Source organism: Dreissena polymorpha, chromosome 13, assembly GCF_020536995.1.
Source record: "Dreissena polymorpha isolate Duluth1 chromosome 13, UMN_Dpol_1.0, whole genome shotgun sequence".
NCBI lineage: Eukaryota > Metazoa > Mollusca > Bivalvia > Myida > Dreissenidae > Dreissena > Dreissena polymorpha.
In genome coordinates, this window is record NC_068367.1 from 8455051 (window position 1) to 8468760 (window position 13710).

At 35.0% G+C, this 13710-nt stretch overlaps 2 protein-coding genes across 2 annotated transcripts in view; one reads left to right on the forward strand and one right to left on the reverse strand.

Moving 5' to 3' along the window:
• LOC127855142 (uncharacterized) overlaps window positions 1-13710 on the reverse strand; it is a 368604-nt gene that overhangs the window by 118313 nt on the left and 236581 nt on the right. The gene's annotated exons all lie outside the window — the stretch shown is intronic.
• The window catches only part of LOC127855924 (plexin-A2-like), a 33064-nt gene that overhangs the window by 11004 nt on the left and 8350 nt on the right, over window positions 1-13710 (forward strand). The window lies entirely within an intron of this gene.

Sequence of the window (13710 nt, forward strand, 5' to 3'; positions counted from 1 at the left end):
GTTCATGGTGGAATTTTAAAATCAATTGGCACATTTGTTCATCATTGGAGGCCGAGGGTATGTCGTGCAAAAGAATTGCGTTGATATCTCTAAAGTCAAGGTCACACTTTGAGTTGAAAACCTGGTTTTGTGACAATTTTGACCCTTGTTTTATTTATTTTTACAAACTAATATATTGGATAGGAGCTATAACTCAGTTATTACCAGTAAATGATCTTGCATTGGTATTTTGCAGATATTGTGCATATATTTTTTATGCCCCCGGATCGAAAGATCGGGGGCATATTGTTTTGGGTCTGTCTGTCTGTCAGTCTTCTGTCTGTCATTCATTGTGTATGTCACCAACTTAAACCTTGGTTAAACTTTGGCAATAACTTTTTATGCCCCCTTCAAAGAAGAGGGGGAATATTGTTTTTCACATGTCGGCCTGTCTGTCAGTCCGTATGTCCGTCCACCAGATGGTTTCCGGATGATAACTCAAGAACGCTTAGGCTTAGGATAATGAAACTTCATAGGTACATTGATCATGACTTGCAGATGACCCCTATTGATTTTCAGGTCACTAGGTCAAAGGTCAATGTCACGGTGACCCGAAATAGTAAAATTGTTTCCGGATGATAACTCAAGAACGCTTATGCCTAGGATCATGAAACTTCATAGGTACATTGATTATGACTCGCAGATGACCCCTATTGATTTTCAGGTCACTAGGTCAAAGGTCAAGGTCACAGTGTCAAAAAACGTATTCACACAATGGCTGCCACTACAACTGACAGCCCATATGGGGGGCATGCATGTTTTACAAACAGCCCTTGTTGAATATTGAAGACAGCAACTTGATATTTGGCATGAATGTGTATCTCATGAAGCTGCACATTTTGAGTGGTGAAAGGTCAAGGTCATCCTTCAAGGTCAAAAGTCAAAAAATACAATCCAACTCCAAGGGAAGTAACAAGCTTAAAAAGGGGGATAATTTCTAAACCTGCCAAATGATATATTGAAATTTTATTTTAAAGCGGCGCAATAGGGGGCATTGTGCTTCTGACAAACACATCTCTTGTTTTAAAATAGAATAAAAATTTATTTATTTTTATTTAGCTAGCTCGCTCCATTTTTTTTTTGGGGGGGGAAGGGGGCTAAAATCCATAGAACAAATCTTCAATTTGTTGTGGCCTTATGTGTGTTTGACAAATATAATGTGATTACATGTTGATATTTTCAACAAGCTTGTCATATAGTGGAGCTATCCTACTCACCCGGGCGTTGGACAATGTTTAAGTTTGCGTACCACCTCAAATATTTTCAGTGTCTCTGGACATATTGCTTTCATATTTTGCATACTTCTTTGCCAACATGACCCAAACCTATAAACAAGACCAGACTACTGTATCAAGTATTTTATAAAAATTATGGCCCTTTTTCCATTTAGAATATGCATATTATTGATAAATCTATGTTATAGTTTGCGTACCACCTCAAATATTTTCTATGTCCCTTGACATATTGCTTTCATATTGTGCATACTTCTTTACTAAAATGACCAAAATCAACAAGAGCAGACAACTGTATCAAGCATTTTGTAAGAATTATGTGCCCTTTTTATGGTACTTAAAAAATTTGAAAATTTTGTAAAAATTTGTGTGTAAGGTTCACTTTATTCCTAAAGTATCAAAGATATTGCTTTCATACTTGCAACACTTACTAACTATCATAAGGGGGCTGTGTAGGCAAAGTTATTTTTATTTTAATTAAATTGCCACAACTTCTATATTTATGATCAGATTTGATTCATACTTTGACAAAACAACACTTACCTTAATCTTAATCTATCTTATTAGTATATTTTATGTCAATAAAATATAAATGCTCAATAGATTGTAGAAAATATACCTGAACTCAGAATCGTCTATAAAGTACAACTTCTTTAAAACAAAAGCGATCAATATGTTTCAATTATGGTCCTCTTCCACTTATAATATGACCATATCACCTTGACCTTATTGAATATGAATGATTACCCCATGATGGCTTACGTTATACTGTCAAGCCCCCGAATAGTCGAGTGCGCTGTCCTCTGACAGCTCGTGTTCAATATACAGTTTATTTCCCTCCTTAACAAGGTATTTAATGGGTAAAAAAACTTCCAAATGTCGAGTCTTCATTGCATGAAATATTCTTTCTTTCAATTGAGAAGTTAAGTTGAAAAAATTGCAACGTAACAACAGCATCACATTTTGAAAATATAATCAACTGTAACAAATAATAAGTGTAACTTTGTGTAAACTTGACTTGGAATGACCCAAAAACTGTTTACAGTAGGGTTTGCAAAGAGCATTACTCTTGGTCATAAGTTAACAGTGGAATCAAACAACTTCTTCACAACCAATAGAAGTTCTAGATCTTCCAAATGTCTATCTACATGTAACATAATTTATATTAGCGAGGCTGTTTTCGGAGAAAACCCGAGCTATTGTCATAGCCAGCTTGTCCGATGTAGGTGTCGTGCTTAAACTTTAACATTTGCTCTAAAATCAAAGTGCTGCCACCTACAACTTTGAAACATCATATGTAGATGCAACTTGATGAGTTAAACGCCACACCCATTTTTGGGTAACTAGGTCAAAGGTCAAGGTCACTGTGACCTCTAATATCAAACTTTAACATAGGCTCTAAAATCAAAGTGCTTTCACCTACAACTTTGAGACTTCATATGTAGTTGCACCTTGATGAGTTCTACATGCCTCACCCATTTTTGGGTCACTAGGTCAAAGGTCAAGGTCACTGTGACCTCTAATATAAAACTTTAACAAAAACCTTAACATAGCCTCTAAAATCAAAGTGCTTCCACCTACAACTTTGAAACTTCATATATAGATGCACCTTGATGAGTTCTACACGCCACACCCATTTTGGGTCACTAGGTCAAAGGTCAAGGTCACATAGCACCCATTATGTGGTGCTCTTGTTTTTAAATTACTTCAGATTTGTGAATTGAATTGATAGTTAAGGTAGAATTACTATATGATAAAATGGTTCTAAACGTGCGTCACACTTTTGAATAATTTTCAGACAAATAGACTAGAAATACTGCTGAAAATGGTGGTTTTCTTGATCCTGCGATAACTTTAAAAGTTCTTAATATTTTTTTTCATGAAACTTGCAACAACATGGATAGATGGCAATATGGACATGATGCACGTCATTTCATTTTGTTCCTACGTCAAAAATTGTGGTTGCTATGGTAACCATAAAAAAAAATAATGGTGGAATTTCTGACTAATTTTGGAGCCGGTAGGGAACCATATTTCTAGAAAAAAGCCTTGTTTTAGCCAGAGTTTTCTAGAAAAAAACTAACCAATCAAAATGTGGGCTTAACACAAAGCTTAATTTATTTAAAAAATGAGGACTTGGCATATAATTTATTTACCATTAAGTTATGACTTGATACACAATTCATTTGATCCAGGGGTTCTGAAATATTTTAAGAGTCTAATTGTCCACGGACAAGTTGGACCCACAAATTCACTTGTCCGTATTAAAGAAGTACTTGTCCGTACTTTTAAGATAGATAAAGGAAAAGGTCATACTAATTAAGCAAATAATACAAGCATACACTTTTGTTAACTTCTATTTTAAATTATAAACATAGTTAACTAGAAAATTGAACAAAAAATACGAGCAAGATGTGCATATAATAAGATCACATTTAAGTCACACATGATACTAGTCTTATTTATAAAACGCACAAAGAATTTAGAGATACTTTTTATGTGGGCTAAATTCTTTGGAACTCCAAATATTACCAATATAAAAAGTAGCTTTATATTTGAGAGCGTCAACAAGTTCGACTAACATGATACCATCTCGGCTATTTAATAATCTCAACATGACTAGACAATTCACTTGAAATAAAATAATCTCCGTTAATTATAAGTATATAATTATCCGCTAATAAAGGAAACTCCTTACGAAGTTTACATTTACACACATCGGCAACGTTTCAAGCCAAGGAAAATCAATTAGCCAAGACTCAAAAAGTTTTCGTTTCCGCTTGGCGTCGTGTGTTTATCATATTCATACTTGGCTTTTATCTTCTTTTCCGACGCCAAACTGATTTTATCATTGGTCTGATTAGCGTCATGGGTAGACGTTGAAGTGGTTTTATTATATAAAAATCAAATGCAGGTTGTTAGAACATGTATGCGGCCATTTGCAATGTACGAAAAGTGTTATCTTAAATTTCTTATGCGTGATTGGCTGTTGCTATACACATGTGTGCTGGTTTCTCTATTAAAACAGGGGCATAGGTCCCTGATTAAAATTGTTTTCTTATGCGTGATTGGCTGTTGCTATATATACTCGTAGACTGGTTTACCAGTCACATTAAATAATTATTATCGGAAAATAACATACCTCCAGTTAAAAAAGTGTGCTAGTCCGCAAATTAATCATAAGCTATTATATAAACTTTGTTTTTTATTTTCGAAAAATATTGAAGTTTCGTTCTCGAAACAAATTTTACCACGGAAATTGTACTTGTCCCCGGACAAGCCAGCTTTCAAAAACTGCTTGCCTGGAAGGGTAAATTGACGACTCGGACAGCATATTTCAGTACCCCTGTGATCAAAATAAGACTTTGCATACAAGTATTTTCAAAATAAGAACTTTATCCAAAAAATCAAAATGAGGACTGGCCATGAATGACATTAATGAAAATGAAGACTTGTCCTGCAATATTTTTTTAAATAAGAATTTTCTCAAAAAACCTTATCAATCAAAATGAGGACTTTGCACAAAGCTTATTTTATTATAAAAGTTAGGACTTGACATACGCTTGAATTACCATAAAAGTGAGGACTTGATACACTATTTGTTTGATCAAAATAAGACTTTCCTACAATTAGGTTTTTTTTCAAAATAAGAACTTTCGCCAAAAAAATCTGTAAATCAAAATGAGGCCTCTACACAAAACTGATTTTATTATAAAAGTGAGGACTTGACATCCATTTGATTTATCATAAAAGTGAGGACTTGATGCACACTTTATTTGATCAAAAGGATGACTTTCCCTACATTTAGTTTTTTCAAAATAAGAACTTTTTCAAAAAAACATCTTAGCAATCAAAATGAGGACCTTGCACAAAACTTATTTTATTATTAAAGTGAGGACTTGACATACAATTGATTTATCATAAAAGTAAGGACTTGATACAAAATATATTTTATCAAAACGATGATTTGCCCTACAATTAGGTTTTTATGCCCCCGGATAGAATGATCGGGGGTATATTGTTTTTAGCCTGTCTCTCATTGTATGTGTGTGTCTGTGTCTGTCCCAAAACTTAAACCTTTGTCATAACTTTTGCAATATTGATGATAGCAACTTGATATTTGGCATGCAAGTGTATCTCATGGAGTTGCACATTTTTAGTGGTGAAAGGTCAAGGTCATCCTTCAAGGTCAAAGGTAAAAAATATGGCTTCAAAGCGGCGCAGTAGGGGGCATTGTGTTTCACGAACACAGCTCTCATTTGAAAATAAGAAATAATTGCAAAAAATTCAATCAAAATGAGGACATTACACATTTTATTAAAATACACGTAGTCAAGACTTGACACACAATTCTTGGCAAGCATGTTTTATAAATCATGTCCTGAATACAATCATTAGATGGATAGTTATGTAGATTAATGTTGTGGTATACATGTAACATGGCTTTCGATTCTGTCATGCAGGAGATGATGCCAATGATTCACCATTAGAGGACATGATGTAACGGTGGCCCAGAACTCTGCTCAACATCGTACATGTACAATGTAGTAGTACCTACATTCTGACATGCTCACAAACAACAAAACATACCAAGGTACTGGCGAGAGATAATCTCTGATGCTCATATGCAATCATTCAAGTACAACTTCATAGCGGACAGTTACATGTAAGTTTATGGAAGTTGTGACAAAATCTGGTTATCATTGATGCCCCAGATGCACCAGAAGACATTAATTAACCAGGTTTTCCGAAGGAAAAAACTGGTTATTAGATTGGCGAATGCGGGCGGGCTGGCTGGCTGGCTGGCTGGCTAGCGGGCTGGTGGGCGGGCGGAACAAGCTTGTCCGGGCCATAACTATGTCGTTCATTGTCAGATTTTAAAATCATTTGGCACATTTGTTCACCATCATTGGACGGTGTGTCGCGCGAAATAATTACGTCAATATCTCCAAGGTCACACTTTTAGTTCAAAGGTCAAAAATGGCCATAAATTAGCTTGTCCTGGCCATAACTATGTCATTCATTGTGAGATTTTAAAATCATTTGGCACATTTGTTCACCATCATGGGACGGTGTGTCGCACGAAAGAATCACGTCAATATCTCTAATGTCAAGGTCGCCACGACTAAAAATAGATTTAAAAAAATTACAAAAGGGGTTAATTTTTTTTGTTCATTTCAAAAGTTCAGTTTGAGTTTTCTCCCTTTATCAGATTTTTTTTTCACAATGAAAACCTGGTTTTGTGACAATTTTGTCCCTTGTTTTATAATGTGTTAAGCAAGTTATTATAAACAATAGTAAATTACTAACAAAAGAAGGACTCGACACACAATTCTGTATATTGTGCATGTGAGGACTTCGAATACATTTCTTGCTTAATATGTTCTCTCATTTTTTATCCCCCGCCAAAGGCGGAGGGATATTGTTTTGGCGTTGTTCGTCCGTCCGGCTGTCCGTCTGTCCGGCACTTTTGTGTCCGGAGCCATATCTTGGAAGTGCTTTGGTGGATTTCATTGAAACTTGGTATGAGTATATATATATGGATAAGAGGATGATGCACGCCAAATGGCATTGTACGCCATCGGATAATAAGGGAGTTATGGCCCTTTGTATCTTGAAAAAATGCTTTTTTGAGTGCCAAATATAGCACTGTTGTGTCCCGAAGCATATTGGCGGGGGATATAAATTCAATGAATTTGCTTGTTTCTCTAAATTTCTACATCAAATATACTATATAGTTACTAACAAAATGAGGACTCGACACATAATTCTATATATTGTGAATGTGATGACTTAAAATATAATTTTTCATGTTTCATGGTTTAATTATTTTCTTTATAACTTCATACACAGATTCGTTAATGGAAGTTGTGATAAAGCATTTCTAGCTTTGTTGTGATGCAGGAGAGTTTTTTTCCCATGCACTCGGGGATATTGAGAGGGATGACGAAATTCTTTATAACTATAGCATAGGACCTTATCCTTGGAGAAAAAAAGCTATTTTTATAGGCTGCAGGCCTGGATCATTTTTGAATAATTTGAATTGAACTGCAGTATGTGAATGGTATTATTCTCCTGAAAGGTAATACGACTCAGGAGTCGAATAGTGGATTTCCATAATAACAAGTGGTTGTTGTTGTTCTTTATGGTTGTGTCCTCAAGTAATATATGAGTTGAGAAGTAAAAAATAGGTAGTTATCCAATAAGGCAAAATGTATGCATTTATTTAACTAAAACCGCACTTGTTTGGGCAAGTATGGGTCTAAGTGCTCTAACACACCAATTCCATCAGAGGATGACATTTCAATATGTATTTGCGGTTATAAACTAAACCATTCGCCATATTGTCGAAAATGAATGAAAGGAGTCGGGTATTTACATATTGTCTTGCTGCTGATTATAAAAAGAACCCGTAGTTACATGTAAGGAACTAATTTTCAATACTGTCCACTGAGCAATATGGATGAATTTTCTTGCTCAAAGAAAAAATGTCATTATTAAGCTGTCCATGCAGGGCTCGAACCTAAAACCTCCTGATCAACAACTGAAGGCTTTACCACTGTTGGTTATCAGTCAAAGCGGTTTTAATGGCTCACCACTCCAAAATTTATATATACATTTTATAAAAATGTGTCATTGTAACAGTCAGTTTTATGCTTAACTGTTGATATACAAACTGAAGGTTTGGCCTTTGACCCCAAAAATTATGGCACGTTAAAAAAAAAGATATTGTGAGAGGTAATTTACTCCCACAACATATCTAAGTAGTGTAGTGTTTCAGCCAGTTGCTTAAAAAAATTGAAAGGAGCTTGCGGGTGAAGGAAATCCAAGTAGATTCTGTGTGACTGGCTACGCCTTTAATAAGACTGTAAATAACTTGAGTAGTTTTGCATCTAGCACTTCCATACTTTGTAGACAGGTACCGTACTATATCACATCAGGAAAATGCCTATAGTTTGTAAGGTTATATAAACACATGTTGAAAGAAAGCTTCCAGACCCAGCATTTGATGCTCATATGGAAGCTCATTGAAATGAATACATTTTACTAGTGACATTGCGAACAAAATCAGCTAAGGAGCTTTAAATTTTTAATGGAACATGGTATCTTTCAGAAGTATTGAGTTTGTATTATTTAGTTCCATTTTAAGTTAAGGGCAATACATGTAGCTGTATCCACTTCATAGCAGGGTCTGCATTCATGTAAATTTCTTATTACATGTAAACGTGGAAATGATTTTATGAACTTGATGTATTTATGATCCTGAAGGTGGGCGTATAGTGATCGCACTGTCCGTCTGTCTGTCTGTCTGTCCGTCACACTTTTTAGCTCGACTATATATATATATATATATATATATATATATATATATATATATATATATAGTGGAGCAGTATCCTACTCACCCCGGCGTCGGCGTGCCCGTTCCCGTGAGCGTTGCAATGTTAAAGTTTGCGTACCACCTCAAATATTTCCTATGTCCTTTGACATATTGCTTTTATATGTTGCATACTTCTTTACCAACATGACCCCAATCTAAAAACAAGAGCAGACAACTGTATCAAGCATTTTGTAAGAATTATGGCTCTTTTTTACTTAGAATATGCATATTATTGAAAAATCTATGTTAAATTGTGCATACCACCTCGAATATTTCCTATGTCCTTTGACATATTGCTTTTATATTTTGCATACTTCTTTACCAACATGCCCCCAATCAATAAACAAGAGCAGACAACTGTATCAAGCATTTTGTACATGTAAGAATTATGGCTCTTTTTGAACCTAGAATATGCATATTATTGATAAATCTATGTTAAAGTTTGCGTACCACCTCAAATATTTCCTTTGACATATTGCTTTCATATTTTGCAATCTTCTTTACCAACATGATCCCAATCTATAAACAAGAGCAGACAACTGTATCAAGCATTTTGTAAGAATTATGGCCCTTTTTCCACGTAGAATATGCATATTATTGATCAATCTATGTTAAAGTTTACGCACCACCTCAAATATTTTATATGTCCTTTGACATATTGCTTTTATATTTTGCATACTTCTTTACCAACATGACCCCAATCTATAAACAAGAGCAGACAACTGTATCAATTATTTTGTAAGAATTATGGCCCTTTTTTCACTTAGAATATGGATATTATTGATAAATCTATGTGAAAGTTTGTGTACCACCTCAAATGTTTTCTATGTCCTTTTACATATTGCTTTCATATTTTGCATACTTCTTTACCAACATGATCCCAATCTATAAACAAGAGCAGAAAACTGTATCAAGTATTTTGACAGAATTATCACCCCTTTTATACTTAGATAATTTAACATTTGGTTAAGTTTTGTGTTTTGGTCCATTTTACTCCAAAAGTATCATAGCTATTGCTTTCAGACTTGGAAAAATTGCTAACTATCATAATGGGACTGTACAGGGCAAGTTGCATAACTCTGATTGGTTTTTAAACGGAATTACGGCCCTTTTTTTTCTTAGTAACTTTGAATATTTTGTTAAATTTTGTGTTAAGATCCACTTTACTTCTTAAGTATCAAGGCTATTGCTTTCAAACTTCAAATACTTTCTTACTATCATGATGGTACTGTACCTGGCAAGTTGAATTTGACCTTGACCTTTAAATGACCTTGACTCTCAAGGTCAAATTAATACATTTTGCTTAAATTGCCATAACTTCTTTATTTATTATCACATTTGATTCATACTTTGACAAAACAGCACTTACATGTACCTGACATACCACAATGGACTCGACCCAAACCATCCCACATACCCCAACCCATAATCCCCCTCCCCCCCCCAATTTTTTTTTCTTTCTTATTTTTAAAAGATCATCTATTAAAAGACCACACACCCACATTTTACCCCCTCTCCATGATGACTTACTTTATACTGTCAAGCACTCGAATAGTCGAGCGCGCCGTGCCTAGACAGCTCTTTTTTTTTAATGCTCATAACTTCTATGTGGCTTCAGATGTATAACCTCCATATTTGGTATGCATATGTATATTGACAAGGCCTTTCCATATGCACATAAATTTTGACCCCTTTGACATTGACCTTGAACTTAGGGTCCGGGTTTAGGTTTGTAAAATATGGGTTTAGGTTTTGAAAATGCTCATAACTTCTATGTCGCTTCAGATGTAACCTTCATATTTGGTATGCATGTGTATATGGACAAGGCCTTTCCATACGCACACAAATTTTGACTCTTTGACCTTGACCTTGAACTTAGGGTCCGCATTTAGGTTTCGAAATCTGTGTTTAGGTTTCGAAAAATGCTCATGACTTCTATGTCTCTTCAGATGTAACCTTGATATTTGGTACGCATGTGTATATGAACAAGGCCTTTCATTACGTACACAAATTTTGACCCCTTATACCTTGACCTTGAACTTAGGGTCAGCGTTTAGGTTTCGAAATCTGTGTTTATTTGCTTATTGTGTTGTGTAAAATGACTGATGAAAGCTGTTTTGTACTTTGCAGATGATACTGAGGTGTAGTTAAGTCATTAGGTAAAGAACTTGACAAAACCAGTTCCTGTATCATTTCCTGGCTTATGATGAAGGTGCGTATTTGAATTTTTTTGTGTTGATGTTAATTATGTGTGTAGAAAATAAGAAAATACCATAATTCATCATTTGTTCCACCATCATAAGTTGTGGAGGACTCAGACTTGTCAGTGCGAGGACTCTAGTCCTCAAAATGTTTTCATTTATGTTAGTTTTGTTGACCAAGCAGTGCTTTGCACAGGATATTTTTCAGACGCCCCGGGGCCATTAGGGGTGGGATAGGGAGGGCAATTTCCTGCATACACTAATTGTTTTACATTAACTTATGACGTTATTTGGTTTGCAGAGTTTTTGCGTGTTTTTTATTGAGACAAAGAAACAATACGAAATACATGAAGCACTGTTCATTTGAAGCTAGAAGTAATTCATGTTGCATTATCATTAAAATTGAGAAGCGAGTTTCGGATTACAAATTTAACTATTCTAATTTGAGAATTCAACAAAACATTTATACATGTAGTTGTGTATAATTCAACAATAATTTGTTAAGAGGCTTTATGAGTCGAATAAATGATTTGACAACATTATGCATGAAATGCACTATTTCCACGAGGATGTATTGAATGCCTACAAGTGCTGTTGCTCTTGGAAAGCGTGCGCTGTCATCGGTTAATATTGATTTTCCAATACAACAACGCTCCACCTTTAGGTGGGCTTAAGTTGGGTAAAAAAAATTCAAGTAATTGACAGATGATCGTAAATTGGCTCTCAAAATATTCACAAATTTCGCTGTGATCTGAAAAATGGCTAGATTCAATAACTGAAAAAATACTAGTACACTAATCGGTAAATTTCAAGCGCACTGCAGACTCGGATTTCCGAATTCATGCGCCTCGGCGAGGGACCGTTAAATGGCTTGTGAAAGGCATTGCCTAATCTTACATCATTTTAACAAAAACATGCATTGTCCTCAAGTTGACTGCTACCCACGGTACTCATACACAAACACACTGTGTTTTAAGGTCAATATCTTTGAACCCAAATTGGTTTTGGATTATCGTGACGCATAGTTAGATCCAAAAACACGCACATATGGTGTTGTGTTCTAAACTGCTTTGGGGTATATTTCACCTTAGGTGACATATCTTGTTATACACAAAACTGTTTTTAATAAGAAGGCACCTAAACTATGTATACTTATTTTATTAAAGGTCAACCGAACACTGTGTCAAGAGATTGGTTATTTTACAGTCTTAGTTTAATCACAACTCTGAAGATGGATTTCATAAAATTAGAATAAAAACAAGTCGTGCAAGAGAGCAATAAGTTCTCACACATGACCTTTTACAGGGTTTATTTGTTTTGCTGAAGTCCTCACAATGTTGTTTCACATTCCTAATTTTTTATGCAACCCGGATCGAAAGATCGGCGGTATATTGTTTTAGGCCTGTCTGCAGTGCCTGTCATTGTGGCATTGTGTCAGTCATTGTATGTGTGTGTCCCAAAACTTTAACCATGGTTTAAGTTTTGCAATAATTTTTGCAATATTGAAGATATCAACTTGATATTTGGCATGCATGTGTATCTAAAGGAGTTGCATATTTTAAGTGGTGAAAGGTCAAGGTCATCCTACAAGGTCAAAGGTCAAATATATGTGGGAGACATAGTGTTTAGAAAAGTTCCATGCATGAATTTGATGAAAATGAAGATTTGTCCTGCATTTCTTTTTAATAAGAGTTTCCTCAACAACTTACCAATCAAAATGTGGACTTTACACAAAGCTTATTTTACATGTATTATAAAAGTGAGGACTTGACATATAATTGATGTACCATAAAATTGAGGACTTGATACACAATTGATTTGATCAAATAAGACTTTCCATACTATAACTATTTTCAAAATAAGAACTTTATCAAAAAAATTCTTAGCAATCAAAATGAGCACTGTCTATGCATGACAGTGAAGAAAATGAAGACTTGTCCTGCAATATATTTTTTTTTAAATAAGAATTTTCTCAAAAACCTTATCAACCAAAATGAGGACTTAATTACACAAAGCTTATCTTATTATCATATTGAGGACTTGACATACAATTGAATTACCATAAAAGTGAGGACTTGATACACAATTTGTTTGATCAAAATAAGACTACTCATTTTATTAGCTCGGCTGTTTTCGGAGATAACCCCATGTATTGTCATTCCCAGCTCGTCGTGTTGTCCGCCGTCCCCCGTAGGCGTCGTGCTAAAACCTTAACATCTCTAAAATCAAAGTGCTTCCACCTACAACTTTGAAACTTCATATGTAGATGCATCTTGATGAGTTCTACACGCCACACTCAATTTTGGGTCACTAGGTCAAAGGTCAAGGTTACTGTGACCTCTAAAAAATCAAAAAAAAAATCTGACAAGCTTTCGCAGCCGAGGGTTGGCACCCATTATGCGGTGCTCTTGTTCTCCTTCTATTAAGCTGATACTGTAAAAAGAATGGTACTCAAGAAAGTATTTGTCACAGGGCTACTTACTCATCCTGCACTGTGAGATAAAATGATGAAAATTCATAATGGGCTTGAGCTCATCTGTTTTCCATTGTTGATTATCTGACCCTATGTCATGCTGTTCAGGGTCTGACAGTAAGAAGCTGTTTAACCCTTTACCACTTAGATACGTATTTTCACGCATTTGAAGTCGCTTAAAAAGTTAATTTTAATTTTAGACCTTTCTTAATAGATTCAAGTTTTTAAGGCTTCGACTCCAAACCTTAGATACTGATTAGCAATAAACAGCATAAAACCTGAACAGAATGCGAGTTGCTTGCAGGCTGTTTTGGTTTTATGCTGTTTGCTGTTTGCACATTTTCACTTTGCTTCTGATGGGGAAAGGCTTAACTAATAATATTA